The sequence below is a fragment of the Etheostoma spectabile genome, chromosome 3, assembly GCF_008692095.1.
Source record: "Etheostoma spectabile isolate EspeVRDwgs_2016 chromosome 3, UIUC_Espe_1.0, whole genome shotgun sequence".
Classification (NCBI taxonomy): Eukaryota; Metazoa; Chordata; class Actinopteri; order Perciformes; family Percidae; genus Etheostoma; species Etheostoma spectabile.
In genome coordinates, this window is record NC_045735.1 from 18,415,495 (window position 1) to 18,423,225 (window position 7,731).

Here is a 7,731-nt window from a genome sequence, read left to right on the forward strand (position 1 = left end):
CTCGTTCCTCACACACACACAAAAATATGTTTCACAGGTTCTACAGTGTCCACCTGGCAAATTTCAAGACACGTGCTGGCCTTGCCTTTGTAATAGCACCACTTCTATGTGTGTTTGCCAGCGCTGACGAGAGGCGGTAACCCTGGCAACAGCTCCCGATGTGCTATCTCTTCTCCCTGCCCACTGATACCCATCGCTCGCTCGCTCTCTCTCTTGCTCCTGTAGTGAGTCATGAACTTCCTGTGCAACAACTCTGATCCCCCATAGTGCACCAAGGATATGTTTTGAGTTGTGCATGAGTGTCAACATGTGCTTGTGCTACGGATGAAATAACTGAAATGATTTTTTGGGCTCATTTGAAAAAAGAAAAATCGATTTCTTTGTTGCTACGACTTCTCAAAAACCAATGAGACCATATGGCTCAGTTAAACAGGCACACATAGTTTTTGTTCTACTCTTTTGGTCAACCTCAGACCTCTTTTACAACATCACTTCTTTTAATGTTGTTTTTGACTTTCTTTGACGTCTCCCACTAGGTGACAAGTGGTTTGTGTCTAGAAGTGTTCAGCTGTGAGTTTCCGCTACCACACAGGCTAAATTATGGGCATCACTGTGATAAAAATAGACCATATCAAAGCTTAATATTAACTGCTGAAGGTGTTGATACCAATGGAAAAATTGTACTGCCATACAACCATCACAGCTAAACCAGACCGTTATAGTGAATTCCTATGCGTAAGCATTAACACATATACACAAATGTGAACACATCCTAATTAATACCTCAGAATACCTGCACAATTTCAATCTCTTGAGTCCATCTGTCAACGCGTCTGTGTGATACATGTGTACAGGTGGAAGATTGTTATGTTGTTAGGAGCCAGCGCGGTGATCCAGTCGCTTCCAGCGTCCGATATGCAGAAAAGATAAGTTCTGTTTGAAAGGCTAGCCACTCTGGTTAGCCAAGACCCATTCAGGGCCAACAACAGCTGGCTTGGCACATGCACACCTTCATCTGTCTGATCTGGCCCCAGACTCTGACAGCAGATCCTAATCACATCCATTCAAGATCCAATCACTGTTTCTGGGACAAAAGAGGAGAGTGAATGAGAATTATGCAACTTAGCTGAAGCATATGTGTTTCATTGATATTAAATGACTTCTTAGAGCAGAGTGCACTTTTTTTCAGAGGGATACACAGATACAAATGCAAATAGAGTCTAGATCATGGGTAGTCTATAAGTTTGTATGCATGTGTGGGCACCCAGATAGCTCAGTTGGTAGAACGGGTGCCCATGTATAGCGGTTTACTCCTCGACGCAGCCGGCCCGGGTTCGAATCCGGCCTGCGGCCCTTTGCTGCATATCACTCCCCCTCTCTCTCCGCTTTCATATCTTCGACTGTCCTGTCAATTAAAGGCCTAAAATGCCCAAAAAATAATCTTAAAAAAAAAAAAAAAAAGTTTGTGTGTGTGTGTGTGTGTGTGGCTTACTACCACGAAGATTAAGCACAGTTCAGAATAAAAGCAAACCACGGTGAGGCAGAAAAAGGTCACCAAATGCTACCAACAGATAAGCGAACACAGAACCAGATAGCGTTGCCAAAAAGCAGCTTCCCTTTGCTTAGAGCCACCCAGAGATAACTCCAAATTCACACCATGTACTTTTCAGTAATTCTTATTTATAAAGATGTTGCTGTGCGAATGATAAAATCAGGCGTTTTGCGTGTTTTTGACTCGGTCTGTCATTTATTCCATGCATTAGTTTGTGAAGTTCTTGCCCCACAGTAAGGTAAAGCTTATACTTTCTTACACTAAATAATATAAGCTAAGAGGTATTTTTTCAGAACTGTATGTCTATTATTTATTCATAACCTACACTTTTTTCATGATGGACAGTGAGCAGATTCCCTCAAGTACTGTACTTGAATTTTTGAGTGTATTTTTTTTTACATTGTTGTATTTCTACTTTTACTAAAAATTCTTGCACAATCACTTATTAGATAGACACTTGACATTTATTGTGGTAAAATTAGCTTCCTAGCTGTCTTTAAATCATCACGCTCCATTTGCACTTTACATTACCATAATGTATAACACATTTTCGTAGATAAATATATATTTACATGCAAAGATGCTGAGATGAACACATATAATACAAACTAAATTTAAAATTGACACGAGCATTAGTGTCTTGCACTTGGAGTAGGAGAAAAGAGGAGGCCTTACTGTAGGCGGGGTGTAATTTGTATATTGGTCCATGGATGATGTGTTAAACTGCTACCTACACTAATACCAACATTATAATACACTGTGCAAATTATCCGCTCCTGCAGTGAACTGAATGTGGATGCAAATCATGATTTTTATACAGTATACAGTTGTATCTGTTTGCCTCGAGGTAGGGAACTGAGAAAGTGTGCATGATGCATTCAAACAAGACTTAAAAAAAAAACAATCTTTACCACACGGCCTGTAACATTTGATGGAAATTCTTTGCTCTTGTTAGAAATATAAATATGCTCTAAGCAATGAAAATAATCATTCCTTAATCAACAAAGCTCTGTTAACAGTTTCGTTTACAAAACGCATGTGCAATCACAAAGAAAGAGGCCTGTTTTTAACACGTTTACACCGATTTTAAAGTCCTGACTACATCCTGTTGAAGAAGAAAAAAACACATCACAGAGAGATAGAAGGTACGAGAAGATGCTGCTGCTGATTTTAGATTGTATCATTTGGCTTCTGACTGCGTGTTCATTTATCTTGCGAGAGAGGCGTGTGACATTTATGGCAGGAAGAAGGCCTTCCAAGGGTTTGAGGGCATGGCAGAAGCAGATGGAGACTGTATCTGAAGCCAGTACAACGCCGGAGCTGAGCTGGGTTTGGGTCCTCTGGGGAATTGGTGAAGCCCTGTGGAGCCAGTGGTGGCTTAGGTTTCTGCCCTGACCACACACACACACACACACCACACACACACACCACACACACCACACACACACACACACACACACACACACACACACACACACCACACACACACACACACACACACACACACACACACACACACACACACACCATCCTTTGCATATGGTGTCATTGTTATATTTGCATACAAGCATATAACACACTCAAAGAAACAAGCATTAATTGAATATGAACACTGTAGACTTACACAAACAATAAGGCTAATTTCAGTATGTCTAACAATAAATATATGGATGGATACAGTGAAGTCTCGATTTAGCTTTTTCACTTGATAGAAAAAGAGACCTGTCAGCAATGAGTTACACTTGTGGCGCAGTGTTCCACGGACTGTAATGATGCATAAAACATCCAACAACCACTAATTCACTTTTGCTTTTAATTATTGCTTGGTCCATATGGTGTTTGTGTGTGTGCGTGTGTCTGTGTGAAAGTGTGTGTGAAAGTGTGGGAGCGGGACCCACAGAGTGCACTGACAGGGCAGAGGGACTTCCACCCTTACTTGTGCATCGCAAACACAGCAAACCACAAAGCCACTTCTGCTACCTCTACTGGAACAAAAGGTCAAATATGATCCTGAACCTACTTTCAGTCAAGTCCATTTCCCTTTCACTGCAGCTTTCGTCTATAAGACGTGTAATATCTCTTTTTTCACTGCATCATTTATACATTTGTTGTTTTCAGATTATTGCAATGCTTTAAAGAGGCTGTAGCATGGGCATTTCCAAAAAAAAGCTTCTGCAAAAAAACCTAAATTTCAAGAGCTAAAATAATGCACCTTGTGATTCTGGTTAAATTAGTAATTTTAGTATGTCCGTTTTTAGGTTTTGGTTGAATATTTCAATCTAGCTTGGTGTTTTCATTGTTTGATTTCATGTCTTTTCTCCTCATTCAGTAGCTGCTACTTTCATGTAGCAACAATTTGAGTTCAAGACGTTGCAGTGTTCCTTTAAACCAACAGAAATAACAAGTGCATGACAAAATCTGACCAAATTAGCGAATAAAAACCAATTTATATCGTTAACAATGATCAAATCAAGTGACATGGGCGTCCATGATAACTCTATTCTTCTCCTTCAGGTGAAGTGAAACTGGTCACAGAGACAGAACACCACAAGGGCCAGAAGCTTAAGGTCCTGACACCCGGGTCAGCTGAGCTGCAGCATGTGTGGGACTGAAAAAAGCAGCAGTCAGAGAGAAGCCTTCGACGCTGGTCGCCTGTGTGGCTTCCCCATTGGTCGCTGCTTCCCTGTCTGCAGGGGGAAGCAGGACAGTGCCAGGGTGCGATGTTTTATGAGCTGGTCTCAACCAAACTCACCACGTTCCCACAAGCATTGCACTGAAGGACGTGACTCTGGCCACGCAGCCGCGCAAGCCGGACCACAGGGAGCGTGCGCGGTGCATCATGACACATACACATACACACATGTACTTACATATGTGCACATATCAGACCGGGGAATAAAGGTTGACTCAACAACTCAACTGTGCTCCACAATAAAGTACTGAAAAAAGAGTCACTTTTCCCAAGCTCTCAGCTGTCTCTCACAGCCTTTTTCTGCAAATTTGAAACAAAAGGAAACAAGAGACTTCAGGTGTTATTACGTGACCCAACCACAATATGACACTTGGGCAGGTGTTTTTCCAACCACAGCTTCTCGAGGTTAAGAATAAATGATCATGTCATGTATTCAATTATACAAAAACACTCGCATCAAAATCTATTTCTATAACACTTCAGATTTCCTGCATTTTCTGCAGAAGACCAGCTTATTGTTTGCTGTTCTCTCTTTTTTTATTGAAGGGCATAACCTATGAGTCAACTGCTGTATATCATTTTGTTTGCTTGCCAGACTGTGACGGCCGACTTGACTGACTCACTAAAAAAAAAAGTTTTTGGGTCACAATGTTGATCACGCCCACCACGTTTTTATCTAAATGTCAGGGATGTTTTAATCTTCCAAAAGGCCAAAGTAGTTAAATAATGGCCACTATAGACTATGACATATACTTCAGAGCTGCATTTGAAAGAATCTATCATCATATGGTGACTAGGGAACTATCCGTTGAAAAAAAAGTAGATATTTTAGTTAAGTGTTAATATTGTGTGTGTGTGTGTGTGTGTGTGTGTGTGTGTGTGTGTGTGTGTGTGCTATGTTTAACTACATTTGTGGGGACCAAGAACCGGGAATACAGTATACTTATGGGGTCCTGACAGCTTTGTGGGGACAAAATGCTGGTCCCCACAACTTTAAAGGGCTGTTTGAGGAATAAGACTTGGTTTTAGGATTAGGGTTAGAGTTAGGTTATGGTTAGGGTGAGGGTGAGGGTTAAGGTTAGGCATTTAGGTCTGATGGTTAAGGTTAGGGTAAGGGGCTAGGGAATGCATTAGGGTTAGGGTTAGGGTTAGGGTGTGTGTGTGTGTGTGTGTGTGTGTGTGTGTGGTGTGTGTGTGGAACCACATCGCTATGGAGCAATGTGCATTACCAGACCTATCTCCACAGCGGTGTGGAGAAGGCTACACCACACATACATTGTGGGGTAGGAGAAAAAAAAACGCTCTGGGTTGTTTGCATTTCTTTAACCCTCATGTTGTCCTCGGATCAAATTGACCCGTTTTCCTATATCAATGTTCTTTTTAACTCCCCAAAATAACATGATTGATTCCACACAACGCTCTTTGGCAAGTACAAATCTCTACTTTCATTAATTTTTGGGGTGTCTTATTCAATTAATAGCATTTGGAGAAAAGAAATGTGGTTTTGAAATAGTATTGAGTAAAAGTTGACATATTCCAGTCTGTGTTCATCCAAAAAACATAAATTCTTTTAATTTTAGTCTACATAATTCCTAATTTCTGCTTTTCTAACTCAAACAGTAGGTAAGATTTCCTATAAATGAGGTTTATTGACCATAAATTCCAAAAATAACTGTAAAACTAAATTTAATAAGATAGTGTTATGTAGCGTTAAACATTAAAAAAAGTGGCAAAAATTGAAAAAAGTGTTGGAAAAGGGACAAAAACGTAAGAAAAGGTTAAAAACTTTGATTAAAAAGTCAACAAAAGTGGTGACTCGAGGGTTAAACCCGGTCACAATTGTCTTGGTTGCTAAGCTTTGGACACAGCAACGGTGGGTCGGCTAAATAGTCTCGGGAAGGAACTTGAGGAGAAGAAAACATTACATACATACACACAATCACACGATAATATAATTTGCTCTTACAATTTAAAAATATACAGCTTAAGTATGATGCAGTTTTCTCTTTCTGCTGCTTTGACCATGTCTCACTATATAACCTTTGAGCTCCCGCTCTCTGGTTGAGAGGAAGACCTGGTATTAACCTTCCTGTTGTCCTCGGGTCACATTTGACCCCTTTAAAAAAAAAGTCTATATCTGAAATATGGGTTTCTTTTTAACCAAATTACACACAAATGGATTAGATTCCATACAGCGCTCTTTGCAAATACAATTGATCACAATTGATCATTCCTCTAATCTTAACTATTGGTCAATAAAATTCAGTATTTCTGCTTTTTTAACTCAAATATTAGGTCAAATTCTATATAAATGAGGGTTATTGACCATGAATTCCAAAAAGTACTGTAAAACTAGTAGTAGTCAGGTGGTGTTAGTGAAAAAAAAGTTTAAAAAAGGGACAAACATGTCATATTTTTGTCTGTTTTTGACCCGGGAGGACACCACAAGGGTTAAGAAAATGCTGGCCTTGTCCAATATCATGAACTATTCTAGAAATCCATGAAGGGTGGATGCGTAGAATTCTGGTGGCCTTTCCGAACTGTCACACATGAGTCAAGTTCCATTTACAGTTAAAACCCCCCGCGGGTTTCCATGTTCAGCTTCAGCGTGGCAAACAAAGCGATAAATACTTGACAGTGAAAATCATGAGCGCAAATCATTATAATCCACCCTCCCTCCCTGACTCAGATTGCAAATTATGCAGCAAATTTTGAATAGGAAGGCATTCAGTGGGTTTAAAGTGTGTGTTGGCATATCCTGTGTGAGGTTGACCAGAGATAGATTACACACCCGGAGTGTGTGGTGACCTGTGTTGCAGCCAACCAGCAGCGGTTTAGATTGCAACTCTAAATCATTTCATATCACGGCCATATCTGCTCTTCCCATGGCAGTTAGGAGCCGCAATCCTAACCCGCACAGTCCCTACAGGAATGTACAATGAAACTAACTCGGTTTTTCAGCAACTTTAACATCCATATTTCAACAATTTACACATATAGTGTATGGTACCTCCAAATAGGAGCTAGGTCAACAGCTGACACAATGCTGTAGCAACAGCCGCCCGGGATGTGTGGTATTAAATATACATCAAGGTGAAATTGACATGCTTTCCACTGCAGGTTGCTGAGAGCACAGAGGTTTTACGAGATGCATCCATACATCATATTGCAGTTGTTCATAGTACATTGTTGGTGAATAATAGATGTAAGCCAGCAGGGACCGGGTTGTTCGGAACAGATGGAAGCAGAAAGTCACTAGCCTCCATTTATTAAATCTTCATCTCCAAAAAGAGTGACTAAAGCTTTCAGAGTCATGGAGAAGACTTAAGGACTGAGAAGCTCATTTAAATAGGCTCATGTGTTTCCTGTTCTCCTATTAGGATGTTTGTGTCGCAGGGACGTAACATACACAATGTACTGGAAATGTCAGTAACATTTGTCAGACCAACACTGACATCTATTGGTGGCCTCTAAACGAGTAGAAAGA